We start from the raw sequence: 14,857 nt of genomic DNA, 5'->3' as shown, positions 1-14,857 counted from the left end.
AACAGTTTCTACTGGACCTACGGAAAGAGACAGGCAGCTATACAATAATAATGGGAGATTTCAACACCCTACTGACAACACTAGACAGATGATTGAGGCAGAAAACTAGCAAAGAAACTTTGGGTTCAAATTGGACTTTTGACCAAATGGACCTTAGGCATCTATAGCACATTTCACCCAATGATGGCAGAATACATGTTCTTTACATCTGTGCATGGAACATTCTCCAAAATTGACCATATGCTTGATCATTAACAAAGTCTCAATAAATTCCAAAATCAAAATCATATCAACAATCTTCTCAGACCGCAGGGGAATAAAATTAGAAATAAACCCCAAAAGGAGCTCTCAAAACCACACAAATACATGGAAACTAAACAACCTGCCCCAGAATGACTTTGGGTAAACAACAAAATTAATGCAGAAATCAAAAACAAATTTTGAAATAAATGAAAGTAGAGGCACAGCACACCAAAACTTCTGGGATACAGCACAAATAGTGTTAAGAGGAAAGCTTACAGTGCTAAATGCCTATATCAAAATCAGAAAGGCCTCTTATTAACAACTTGATGTTGTACTTTAAGGAACTATGAAAACAAGAACAAACCAAACCAAAAGCTAGCAAAAGAAATGAGATAACAAAGATCAGAGCTAAACTAAATGAAATTGAGGCAAAAGCGTCATGCAAAGGATTGATGAAAGAAAAAGCAGGTTATTTGAAAGAATAAATAGAACTGATGATCTGCTAGCTAGATGAACCAAGAAAATAAGAGACTGGTTGGGTGCGATGGCTAATTCCTGTAACCCTAGCACTTTGGGAGACTGAGGCAGGAAGATCATTTGAGCTCAGGAGTTCGAGCCCAGCCTGGGCTACATGTTGAAACCCCATCTCTATAAAAAATACAAAAAAAAAAAAAAAATAGCCAGGTCCAGTAGTGCATGCCTGTAACCTCAGCTACTTGGGCAGGTGAGACAGGAGGATTGCTTAAACTCAGGAGGTCAAGGCTGCAATGACCTGAGATCACACCACTGCACTCAAGCCTGGGTGACAAAGTGAGACCAAGTCTCAAAAAAAAAAAAAAAGAGAGAGAGAGAATTCAAATAAGCACAATCAGAAATGATAAAGGTGATGTGACAAATGATACCACAGAAATACAAAAGATCTTCAGAGACTACTATGAACATCTCTATGAGCACAAGCTAGAAAACCTAGAGGAAATAGACACATTCTTGGAAACATGTAATTGCTCCTTATTGAACCAGGAGTACACTGAAATACGAAATGGACTGAATTAAGATTTATGAAATTAAATCAGCAATAAAAAAACCTATCAACCAAAAAATCTAAGACCAGATGGATTCACAGTCAAATCTACCATACATACTACGAATCTTACTGAACCAATTCCAAAAAATCAAGGAGGGCAGATATTCATTTTATGAAATCAGTATCATCCTGATACCAAAATCTGATAAGAACATAACAACAAAAAATACTACAAGCCAATATCTCTGATGGACATAGATGCAAAAGTTTTCAATAAAATACTAACAAACAAAATTTAGCAGCACATTAAAGAGATAATTCATCATGTTCAAATGCATTTTATTCCAGGGATGCAAGGATGATTCAACATATGCAAATCAACAAATGTATCACCACCCAAACAGAATTAAAAATAAAAACCAGACAGACATGGTGGCTCACGCCTGTAATCCCAGCATTTTGGGAGGCTGAGGTGGGTGAATCACGAGGTCAAAAGACTGAGACCGCCCTGGCCAACATGGTGAAACTCCATCTCTACAAAAAAATATAAAAACTTAGCTGGGCATGGTGACGCAAATCCGAGCTACTCAGGAAGCTGAGGCAGGAGAATCGCTTGAACCTGGGAGGTGGAGGTTGCAGTGAGCCAAGATCACTCTACTGCACTCCAGCCTGGTGACAGAGCAAGACTCCATCTCAAAAAAAAAAAAAAAAAAAAAAAGATAAATAAATAAAATAAAAACCATATGATTATCTCAAAAGATAAAAGAAAATAATTCAATAAAATCCAACATCTCTTCATGATAAAAACCCTCAACAAATTAGGCATCAAAGGAACATACCCCAAAATAACAAGAGCCAACTATGACAGACCCATGGGCAACATCATACTGAATATGGGGAAAAGACGAAAGCATTTTCTCTAACAATTAGAATAAGACAAGGAGATCCATGCTCCTCACTCCTGTTCAACATAGTATTAGAAGTCCTAGCCAGAGTAATCAGGCAAGAGAAAAAAATTAATGAATCCAAATAGGAAAAGAGGAAGTCAGATTATCTCTGTTCACTGATTACACAATCTTATACCAAGAAAACCCTAAAGATTCCTTCCAAAGACTCCTAGACCTGATAAGTGACTTTAGTAATGTTTCAAGATACAAAATTAATGCACAAAGATCATTTGCATTTCTTTACACCAACAATGCTCAAACTGACAATCAAATCAGGAACTCAATCACACTTAAAATAGCCACAAAAATAATAAAATATCTAGGAATACATTTAACCAAGGAGGTGAAAGACTTCTACAAAGAGAAGTATAAAGTACTGATGAAAATATCATAGATGACACAAACAAATGCAAAAATATCCCATGCTCATGGACAGGAAGAATTAATATCATTAAAATGACTGTACTGCCCAAAGCAGTCCACAGCTTCAAAATAATTCCTATAAAAATATCAATGTCATTTTTCACAGAAGTAGAAAAAAATTATATGTATATGGACTGAAAAAAGAGCCTAACTAGTGAAAACAATAAACAACAACAACAACAACAGCAACAAAAAAGTCAGAGGCATCACATTACCCAACTTTAAACTATATTACAAGGCTACAGTAACCAAAATAGGATGGTACTGGTACAAAAATAGACACATAGGTCAATGGAACAGAAAAGAGAACCCAGGAATAAGGCCACACACCTACAAGCAACTGGTGTTTGTCAGAGCTGACAAAAATAAACAATGGGGAAAGAACACCCTATTCAGTAAATAGTGCTGGGAAAACTGGCTATCAGAACAGTGAAACTGGAGTCCTACTTCTCACTATAAACAAAAAGTAATGAAAGATGGTTTAAATGCTTAAATGTAAGACCTCAAACTATACAACCTTATACCCATTAAGCAACATGTCCTCATATCCCATTCCATCCCTGGTAACCACCACTTTATTGTTTACTTCTATACCTATGACTATTCATTTATAGATGCCTCATTTAAGAGGAATCATTCACTATTTATGCTTCTGTGACTGACTTATTTCACTTAGTATAATGCTCACTTTTAATGTACAGACTTACCCAAATATTAACTCAAGATGGATTAAAGATTTAAACATAAGAACTGAAACTATAAAATTCTACAAGAAAACCTAGAAGAAACTTTTCTGGACATTGACCTTGTCAAATAATTTATGACTAAGATCTCAAAAGCAAATACAAGAAAAATAAAAATAGACAAAAGAGACTTATTAAACTAAAGAGCTGCTGCACAGCAAAAGGAACCATCAACAAAGCAAACAGTCAGCCTACGGAATGGGACAAAATATTCGCAAGCTATGCATCTAACAAAGATCTAACATCCAGGATCTATAAGGTAAACAACCAACAAGGAGAAAACAACTCCATTAAAAAGTGGGCAAAAGACGTGAACTGACAATTCTCAAAGATGATATATAAATGGCCAACAAACATATGAAAAACTTCTCATCACTAATCATCAGATAAATAAAAATTAAAACCACAATGGGATATTATCCTACACCAGCCAGAATGGCTACTATTAAAAAGTCAAAAAATAAAGAGGTAAGGTGAGGATGTGGAGAAAATGGAACACTTATACACTGTTGGGGTGAATGTAAATTAATTCATCCTCTATGGAAAACAGTATGGAGAGTTCGCAAAGAACTAAAAATAAATCTGCCATTCAACCCAGCAATCCCACTACTAGGTATCTACCTAAAGGAAATCATTTTATCAAAAAGATAAAATTCCTCAGAAATTAACAATGGAACTACTAACTATATGATTCAGTAATCCCACTTCTGAGTATATGTCCAAAAGTATTGAAATCACCACCTCAAAAAAGATATCTGTACTTCTATGTTCACTGTAGTATCATTTACAATAGCCAAGATATGTAAACAACACAAATGTCCATTGACAACTGAATGGATAAAGAAATTATGGTATATGTAATCAAAGGAATATTATTCCTCACTTAAAAAATGAAGGAAATCCCATCACTTGCAACAACATGGATGGACCTGGAATACATTATGCTAAGTGAAGTAAATCAGTCACAGAAGAACGAATGGTGCATGATTCCTCTTAAATGAGGCAAAAATATAAAGGTATCATCATATGTATAGAAGTAGACAATAAAATGGTGGTTAACAGGGATGGACATGTTGCTCAATAAGTATAAAGTTACAGTTACAAAAAATGAGAAAGTTCCAGAGATCTGCTGTACCACATGGTGCCTACAGTGAATGAAAAAGTATTTTGTATTTAAACACTTTTCAAAATTGTAGATCTCATGTTAAAGTGTTCTTACCCCACAACCCGACCCCCACACACAAGGAGCAATGGGACACAAGGAATCTTTTGGAGGTGATGTCTATGTTTATTAATTGGATTGTGCTGACAGTAATACAAGTGAATACGTATGTCCAAACTCACAATATTGTATACCTTAACTATGGACAATTAGCTGTACATCAGTTATATCTCAATAAAGCTGGAAAATTGTACTAAACCTCAAAATAAAAATTCCTTCAAAAAATAAATAAAAATACACCACATTCGGTGGGATTAAAAAATTATGAAATCCTTAGAGAAAAATTTTAGTAAAACATATGCAAGACCAATATACTGAAGAATATTATATATTGCTGATATATATTAAGGGAACCAAATAAATGGAGAGAAATTCTATGCTCACGCATTGGAATACAATTATCTTAACATGTCAATTATCTCCTATTTGATATTTAAGTTCAGTTAAGTACAATCAACTCTTAGTATGTTTTTTTTTAATTGGCAAACTGATTCTATAATTTATGTGAAAACTTAGGGCACCCATATTACTTAAAAATAACTGATCCATGAACCACAGATGAATCTCAATATGTTATGCTAATTGAAAAAGCTAGAAAAAGCTAGATATAAAAGAATAGATATCATTATTCCATTTACATAAAGTTCTAGAAAGGGAAAAATTATAGTGACAGAAATTATATCAGTGGTTGTGAGACACTAGGATTGAAAGGATGGTATTGATTACCCAGCAACATGGGTGAACATTTGAGGATATAGTAATGGTGTATATTATGATTTTGCTGATTTGTCAAAATTTATCAAGTAGAACATATAAAGTAGGTACATTTGTACTATATTGATAGCTCTCATAAAAAAACAATTAAAATTTTGTACAGGAAAACCAATTTTCTCCCTATTCAAGATTCAGTCTTAAAATTGATGGTCATATTTACTTTGATAGATGATTTAAGAATGTTGTGGTAGTGATTCAAGAAGGTAAATCTAACATAATGCTTTCTAAAACTATATGATCCTGGTTAAATAATTTAATAAATGAGAGAACAAATGAATGTAACAATGAATAAAAATTTAGAATATGCAAATGAGCAGGAGCAATACTGATTGTTTCACAATTAAAAGACTATAAGTGGCCGGGCACGCTGGCTCACACCTGTAATTCCAGCACTTTGGGAGGCCAAGGCGGGTGGATCACTTGAGGTCAGGAGTTCGAGACCAGCCTGACCAACATGGCGAAACCCCATCTCTACTAAAAATACAAAAATTAGCTGGGCATGGTGGCTTGCACCTGTAGTCCCAGATACCCGAGAAGCGGAGGCATGAGAATGGCTTGAGCCCAGGAGGTGGAGATTGCGGTGAGCAGAGATCATGGCACTGTACTGTAGCCTGGGTGATACAGCAAGACACCTTCTCAAAAAAAAAAAAAAAAAAAAAGATAATAAGTATTTGTAGCTTTGAGGTGGTCATAAACTGGAGTTATATAAACTAAGAATTTGTGAATGGACATGAAATTGTGTATGAGAGAGTGCTAAAGAGAGGTTTTCGGTGAAAAACAATGTTATTGACAGAACAAACAGATTCAAGCAAGTTCCCTGAGTATGTTCAAAAGAAGTAGAATAGAAAACATTGAATTTACTCTTTTTGTGTTTCACTTATGGCCAAAACTTCTAGTATTGTAATATTACAGAGGGCTAAAATTTCATATGGGGAAAAATAGCTTCCCAAAATACCAATGCAGCTACATTTGTATTAAAATGCTAATAACAAAATATATTTCATAAATGCAAGATGTCCTAAACATAGACACTGATGTCAAAGTTTTCACATGGCAAGCAAAACCAGAAATGCTTGATACTATAATGGAAAGTAATACAATCCTTTAACAGGGAGACCACTTAGACATGGTTCTTTCAAACACCACCACCATTTCCACCTATTCCTTTTACAGATTATGCAATGAAAATTTATAAGTGTGCATTAACTTACCTAAACTCACAGAGTGACAGAGCCTAACCAGGAAGCCAAAACTCTGGATTTTTACCAGTGTTCCTTTTACAATGCCACAAAGCCTCATATTCATCAAGATGTTTTTCAATTGGGAATAGGTAATGCTAAGGTTATAAAAAACATCTCGAAGTGCCTCTTGGGAAATCACAAACTTACTCCTCAGATTTAGAGCAGTCCCTCAGGGCAGATTTGTAGTTTTCTGTCAAATGCAACAAGTCTTTCACCAGTCAAATTTCACCTATCTCATGCATTTTCAAAGTCAAAAAATCATGGATTCCAGCAATGAATGACAACAAGAATGGATTGTAAAACACACTCATGACCAATGTTGAAACTAGGTGTTGAAATGATAAAACTCCAGGATTGCAAGGCATGGATAACAGATGTATAGTAGGCTTTCAGCACTTGTTAAAAGAGATATAATTTATCTGGATAAAATGCTTTTTAATGCATTTACAGAAGTAACCAAATTGTTATCTAAATATCACTGACATGTTTGGTTACATACAAATGTAGTACAATATACTCTTTTGAAAGAACAAATTCAGACCATATGATCAGTGTGATCACTTTATAAAATATTTACTTTAGCCATATAGTACAATGAAGGGAAGATGTTTTGCAAACAGTATAGTTTATTAGCCTTTTAAAAAAATTCTTCACTTACCCACTTTCTGTAGGAGAGTTTAAATGCAACGTAAGATATTCTTAATAAATAGTTTATTTTATTCAAAATATTTTAGTGATAATTTTGAAGGTGTTGAGAGTAGACTATATGAACTAAATTTTCTTGAATAGATCATTTTGTTTTTGTTATTCAGATTACTTTGGTAAATGATTTTGAGTGGGATGTGAAGAAAGCAATGTGTTCAAATCAGTGGACACTAAATATTTTGATATGTGATACATTGCATATAATCTTTATAAAATTTCTAAAAGGATATATTCTCATACAATTTACATATGAAGAAACAGAGAGTTGGAAGAGAAACTTACTAAGATAATCAAAGAATATACAAAAGCTGGAATTCTGAATGAAGCCTCTCCTAGTTCTGACATGACAATGTCCTACAGAGGTATCAGAGAAGATCTATGTGGACAAGTTTCTTTGGTGGATAAGAGTTCCCGTGATGGTTAATTTTGTGTGTCAATTTGGCTAGGCCACAATACCCAGATATTTGGTCACATGTTAGTCTCGATGCTGTTACAAATGTATTGTTTTAGATAACACTCACATTTAAATCAGGAGTTTTGAATAAAACATCCTACCCTCTACAGCGTTGGTGGGCTTCATCCAATAAATTGAAGGCCCTAAGAAAAAAAGACTGACTCACCCAAAGAAGAGGAAGTTTTCCCTGCAGTCTGCCTTTGGACTTGAGCTACAATATCAACTCTTCCCTTGGTCTCGTCTGCTGGCCTATCCTGCAGAAGTTGGACTTGCTAATCTCCACAATTGCATGAGTCAGTTCCTTTATCTTCTTAAAATAAATTAGATAAATGATGGATAGATAGGTAGATATAGATCTATTGTTTCTCTTTCTGTGAAGAACCCAGACTAATACAGTTCGTCATTTATTATCAAAGCCAACTGAATACCTTTTCCAATCACCCAACGGCCTGCCTAAATTTACATGAGCAAATTCATAGAACAAACCATAGGCAGCCACACATAGAATCAATATATGAAATACACATAACATCATAATGCCGGGAAATGTCCTGCGAACTAAACGGTAACATAAATTACTAAAAGTCTCTTCGAAATTGGTCTATGCAACATAAGGTTTGGAAATTCTGAAAGTCCCTGACAATGTAAAAATTAATTGGTCAATATGGGAAGCAAATGTCTTTTAGAGTTAACTACTTGGAGTTTTCTTAATCCACTTACTTTTTGGCAAAAGTTTAATTATGCATGAATATTCCCTGAAAATATATATTTAGGTGAGCAAGCATTTTTGTCTTTCAGTTACAAAAGAATCCCATGAGCTATATCCACATAATAAAACTTTCAAAGAGAACAAAGTTTCATTAAACTGAATACATTAGAAATTTGACCCACAATTGATATTATACTAAAATCAATTCTTATTTATTTGTCCAAGATTATGGGAAAATGAAGTTAAAAGAATTTAAATGTAAACCTGAGGACAGGGAGCAGGTTCAGACTATATGAGAAAATAAGCTGAAGTATGAACATAGGTTAGTTACCACCTAGAGTTTGGTCACAGTGTCTTTTTGCATGCCCTATTTGACTTTCCACCCTCTTAGTCCTATTTACTCTCCCCTAAGGTTACCACATCGTGAACTATAAACACACTAGGCTCAGTATTCTCTAATGTAAAATAACATCATCATACATTGAGGAGCTAGTCATCTAATAAATAGCCTTTTGACTTATTGCTAATGCTTGGTCCTTTTTTTGTGTCCAGTTCTAACACAAGATTGTGCATATGTGTGCTTTTTGTTTTTTGTTTTTTTACTTTTCCCTTTCTGACAGCAACCAGATTTCATTTTAGAAAATTCACCCTGTGCCACTGGGGACAGTACTGGTAGGAGAGTAAATTCAAACACCATGTTTTTCTGCTGTAAAAACAAATGGCCTTCGAAGGTTCTAATAAAGTCTTTCTTTCAGACTTTTTTTAGTCATATGGCCAAGGAGTAGGTCTGTGACCTAATTTTAGCCAAATAAACTACTCTCAGTAATTGAATCTTGAGCTAAATCACATATGAAAGTAAAAAATAAGTGGAGAACATTTATTTTTGTGATAGTGGCACAAGAGTTTTGGTGTTCTAGTTTTTTCCTGTCCTAACTCTATATGTAGTTCTCTAGCCTTTTATCAATTCAGTAAGATGCAAAATTACTTTGTGATGAATTCTTAAACTAGTTTATTGTGGAATTTAAATTCACTAGGGAATAAATATGGATTGGTTTTATTATTTAACAATAACTGCCACCCCAAATAAGTTATGCCTAATCCTCTCTCTCACTGGGTAGTAGGTCACTTAATAACATCTTGATCAGATTCCATAACTTTAAAAAGTGTTTAATTTCTTAAATTTAAATTTCAGGCATGCCCCTGTGGACGCAGACACCATGTTCACCCCAGAGTCAGACTGATCTTTGCAGACTCAGGCTCAAAGCCAACACCAGCAGAAAGCCAGCTACTGTGGACCCAGATTTTAAGCTGGTCTCAACAAACACAGCTGCAGGTTGGCCCTTATGGATCCAGTTGACAGGCTCCTACCTTTAGGACCTAATGAAACCAGGCCAGATTATATGGGACCAGGATTCATGCCTATCCTAGGGGACCCAATCTCCAGGCTTGCCCTGGGGGAGCCAGGTTCCAGGTCTGACTCCACATTCCCAAGCACCTAGTTGGTGCCTTTGGATCTAGGTGCCAGTTCTGCCTACCCGCTGACCCAGAAACCAAACCAAGACACCCTGTTTTCATGTTACAGCAGCAGGTCTGCCTTCAGACCTCACCACATGGCCCACTAAGAATCTATGACAGGCTGCGTGGTGAAGAGCTTTCTCGTCAAAGCCAGTCTGTAAAGATTAGAATAGGTATCCACTTCTTCAAAAGCTCAAACACCAATGTAAAGCCACAAGAATCAATAATAATAAGGGAAACATGACACTACCAAAGGAGCAATATAATGCAACAGAAATAGACCCTAAAGAAATGAAGATCTATGAACCACCAGATAAAGAATTCAAAATAGTCATCTGGAAGAAACTTAGTGAGGTATAAGAAACACAACTAAAAAGAGCAAAAAGAAAAATATTTGTTGACAAAAACGGAAGTTTAACAAAGATAGAAGCTATAAAAATTAATAAAACAAATTCTGGAGTTAAAGAATATGAGGGCTGAGCCAAAAAGTTTCACAGAGAGCTTGAACAGCAGACTTGATCAGGCAGAGGAAAGAATGAGTGAATCCAGAGACAGAACATTTGAAATGACACAGTTAAAGGAACAGAAACTAAAAAGAAAACAAAAAGAGTGAAGAAAGCTTACAGGACCTACAAGGCAACATCAAGGAAATGCATATATGCATTATGGAAATTACATAAAGGATTAGAGAGAGAAAGAGACAGAAAGCTTACTTAAATAAATAATTACAGAAAACTCTTCAAGTATGGAGATAAACATCAAAATCCATGAAGTTCCCAAAACCCAAATAAAATGGATATAAAGAGATTTTCACCAAGACATTTTATAATCAATTCCTCAGAAATCAAATGCAGTGAGAGAATTTTGAAAACAGCAAGAGAAAAGCAGCTCACCACATACCAGGGAACACTAATAAGACTATCAGTAGATTTCTCAACAGAAACCTTGCAGGCCAGGGATAGTAGTATAATATACTTAACACACTGAAGGAAAATAATGCAAACCAAGAACACTATAAATAGTAAGGCTGTCTTTCAGAAAAGAGACGAGGACTTTTTCAGACAAAAACAAATTCCAAAGAAGTTTATTATCAATAGAACTGCTTTATAAAAATGCTAAAAGTATAAAACACACTATAAAAGTAAGAATATAGTCAAATTCAGAATACTCAAATACTGTATTGATAATGCATAAATCACTTTTAACTCTAATAAAAAAGTAGAAGAAAAAGTATCAAAAATAACTTAAGCTACAATAATTTGTTAAATGATCTATGCTATATAAAATATGGATAAATTGTGGCATCAATAACATAAAATATGGGAAGAGAAGAATGTATAGAGTTTTTGTATGCAAAACTAAAATAATATCAAAATCAAATTGCTATCAGCTTAAAATAGACTGCTATAAATATAACATATTTTACGTAAGTCTCATAGTAACTTCAGTGAAAGAACTGCAGTAGGTGCATAAAATATAGAAGGGAATCAAAGCTTACCACTACAAAAAATCATTAAATTACAAAGGCAGACAGTAAAAGAGAAAGAACAAAACAAAAGAATAACACAAAATTAATTGACCACAAATATGTGGGTTTATTTCTGGGCTTTCTATCCTAACACATTGTTTAACATGTCTATTTTTATTCAAGCACCATGCTGTTTTGATTACTATAGCTTTGTGAATTTTGAAATCACATAGAGTGATGCCTCCAGCCTTTTTTCCTCAAGATTCATTTGGCTATTTGGAGTTTTTTTGTGGTTCTATACAAATTTTAAAATTATTTTTTCTATTTCAATGAAAATATGCCATAGGAATTTTGATAGGGATTGCATTGAATATGTAGATTACTTGGGATAGTACCAACACTTTTATAACATCAATTTCTATACACTAACAACAAACTATCCACAAAAGACGTTAATAACACCATTTACAATAGCATCAAAAAATAAAATACTTAACAAAGAATGTGAAAGATGCTATAAACTGTAAAACATTGATAGAAGAAATTGAAGATGATAGAAATAAATGGAAAGATAGTCAATGTTCATGAGTTGGAAGAATTAATATTCTACTTCTAATTGTAAAAAAAAAAAAAAACAGAGGCATATTGATAGGAAACAACTGAACTGAAGAGTTCAGGGAAATCAAATGTTACCAGAAATAAAGTGGAAGATCAATACGAGTAAGAAAGATTTAATATTCTCATTCTCTGTTTTTCCTGAACATTAAAATGCAGTATTGGCTGAGAATGCCCATCATTACAGTTCAAAACTGTGCAATTCAAAATCCCTTAGTTAGAGAAGTACACTTTTAAAGGTGTTAGTAACAACTTCATTGACTGGAAGAAGGGAGTGGGGTCAGGAATTATAAATGGAAATTGATCTTGTTCTGGGACAGTATGTAGAGCTGGGGGTCCCTAACTCTTAGGCTGTGGACCAGTACTGAGCACCCTATTAAGAACTGGGCCACAAGAGGGAGGTGAGCATCAGGTGAGAGTGCATTACCACCAAAGCTTCACCTCCTGTCTGATCAGTGGCGGCATGAGATTCTTATAAGAGCGTGAACCATATTGTGAACTGCACATGTGAGGGATCTAGGTTCCATGATCCTTATTAGACTCTAAAGCCTGATAATCTGAGGTGGAACAGTTTCACCACAAAACCGTCCACTACCATCACCACCCTCCCACCCCACTCCATCCATGGAAAAATTGTCTTCCACAAAACTGGTCTCTGGTGCCATAAAGCTTGGAGACTGCTCACTTAGAGCACCTAACTTATTTGTTTGGCTTGATGTAAATTAAGAAGAAATGTGGTCTGAGAAGAAAAATTAATGAACAATGTTTTAGAATACTTCAAATAGATATCCTTTCATACTTTTGCTGCTTCCAATTCTTCAAACAAGGCTGTTCCTTTATTCTACTGTAATTCATGCCCATGACTATACAATCACTCTGGTTTGCATTTTGTTGTTGTTGTTATTTTATGTTTTTAAATAATATAGCATTTCTTTTTTATATTGCAGATATATGAATCAGTATGGATTTTCCCCCTTATTTTACTTTTCCAGTATAATCTATATCTTGCTCTCATATTATGGCTATATACAGGCCTAAAGTTACCCAGACATAGTTCTATATCTGGAACCTTTAAGACAAGATTCAGTGACCACCTGAAGGTCCCTTGGGGTCTAGGTTAACATGATAAAAAGCATAGATTTCGGCATCAATGTAGCTATACAAAAGTAATGGTTTCATATTTATGTAACCTTAGCAAGTTTACTTTACTAAGCCTTATTCTTTAAATATACACAACGAATGAAAGTATCTAATCATCAAAGTTGTCCACAAGGAGGAAAATACATGGAATTGCTTAAAAATTTAAATACTGTAAAATATACATAAATATATGGCAGGGTGTGTGGTGTGGGAGTATATGTGTGTAGTGTGGATGTGCGTATATATGTGTGTGTCTGTTGTTTATGTAAAAATGAGGTAGACACATCAATAGAAATTCCATTGGTTTTTGGGGGATTGTGGGGGGTGTAGGTATGATAGCAACTTTGTAACTAGGACTAAAATTAGACTCTAAGATCAAAACAGAGAAGCTAATGGAGATGACTACTTTTTCAATTTTTTTCTATTGTGATAGACAGCAATAAAATTAACAAAAGCCTAGAGCAACACCGTGGATACATATTCTTATATATCCTATGTAAATGCAAACAGCTTTGATCTTTCTCCTGATGGGTATGGAAAAGAACACATATATCAGATTAAAAGCCGCATATAATGTTTCTGAAGGCTGTGCCAGATCTGCTCAAGAAAATATGTTACATCCAGCACAAAAACTGTTATCAGGGCTACAACTTACTTAAATTTATGGTGTTGTATAAGTCACCTTCTATAATCTAACTAGGATTTTCATAGGCTAGATGGCTAAATTAAATGAGGATACATAATGAATGTCATTACATCTTTGAAGGTGGTACTAATTTTACCATTTTCCTTGAAACACAGTATCATTTTTAATGTATCTTTTACAAAAGGGAACAATCTCAAGATATTCCACTTGGTCTTTCTTTCTAACATAGCTTTTAGAACACATAGTAAGGAATAGATGTGAGGGATTTTCCTACTGCTTAATATGTTCATTACTATTTTACATTTGGAAACTAGGGATATCAGCATTTGATGGGTTTGAGGACTTGAAGGGCCCAGTGCAAGATGAACCTGGGTGTTAAATCATTTATTATCTGACCCCAATATGTCCCTCCTCTAACAGAGACCATTATGGTATTTGAGTCCCTGGTTATCAGTGTCAACTCAGGCTCTATCTTCAATAGTCCTTAAAACATCTGATAATTTAATTTTCCCCAGTTTATGGCTACAGATCCCTGTGAGGATACACTGATGAGATCATTACTGCATACATTTTTTTTAGTATTGTTTTACTTAAGAGAAAAGTTTTTTTTCTTAAGGGGATATAATTTCTCCTTCAGGTGATAGGTAACGTGTCTGAGAACTTGCTAGATCCAGAAAGTGTGTAAGTGATTGTGACACCCGTGTTAGCTGCTGGAATATCTTGCCTAGGAACTCTTAATAATATTATCTCCCTGCAAGTCAAGATGCCTAGCAGCCATTCAAACCTTGATGCTCATTACAGTGATTATGCCCATCTTGCTTCTGATGGTTAAGTGCCTCCTTGTTATTCTATAATCCTATCATGCCCTATTGCTACTAGGAAGGCAAGTCCTATAATATCATCTTTTTTGTTTAACCCACAGAGGATGTGCATTATGAAGTTTCTCAAAAATGCTGGTCTTCTCCTCAACAGCATACTCCTTAGTGGC

This window comes from Pan troglodytes, chromosome 10 (genome assembly GCF_028858775.2).
Source record: "Pan troglodytes isolate AG18354 chromosome 10, NHGRI_mPanTro3-v2.0_pri, whole genome shotgun sequence".
Classification (NCBI taxonomy): domain Eukaryota; kingdom Metazoa; phylum Chordata; class Mammalia; order Primates; family Hominidae; genus Pan; species Pan troglodytes.
This window is presented reverse-complemented; position numbering follows the sequence as displayed.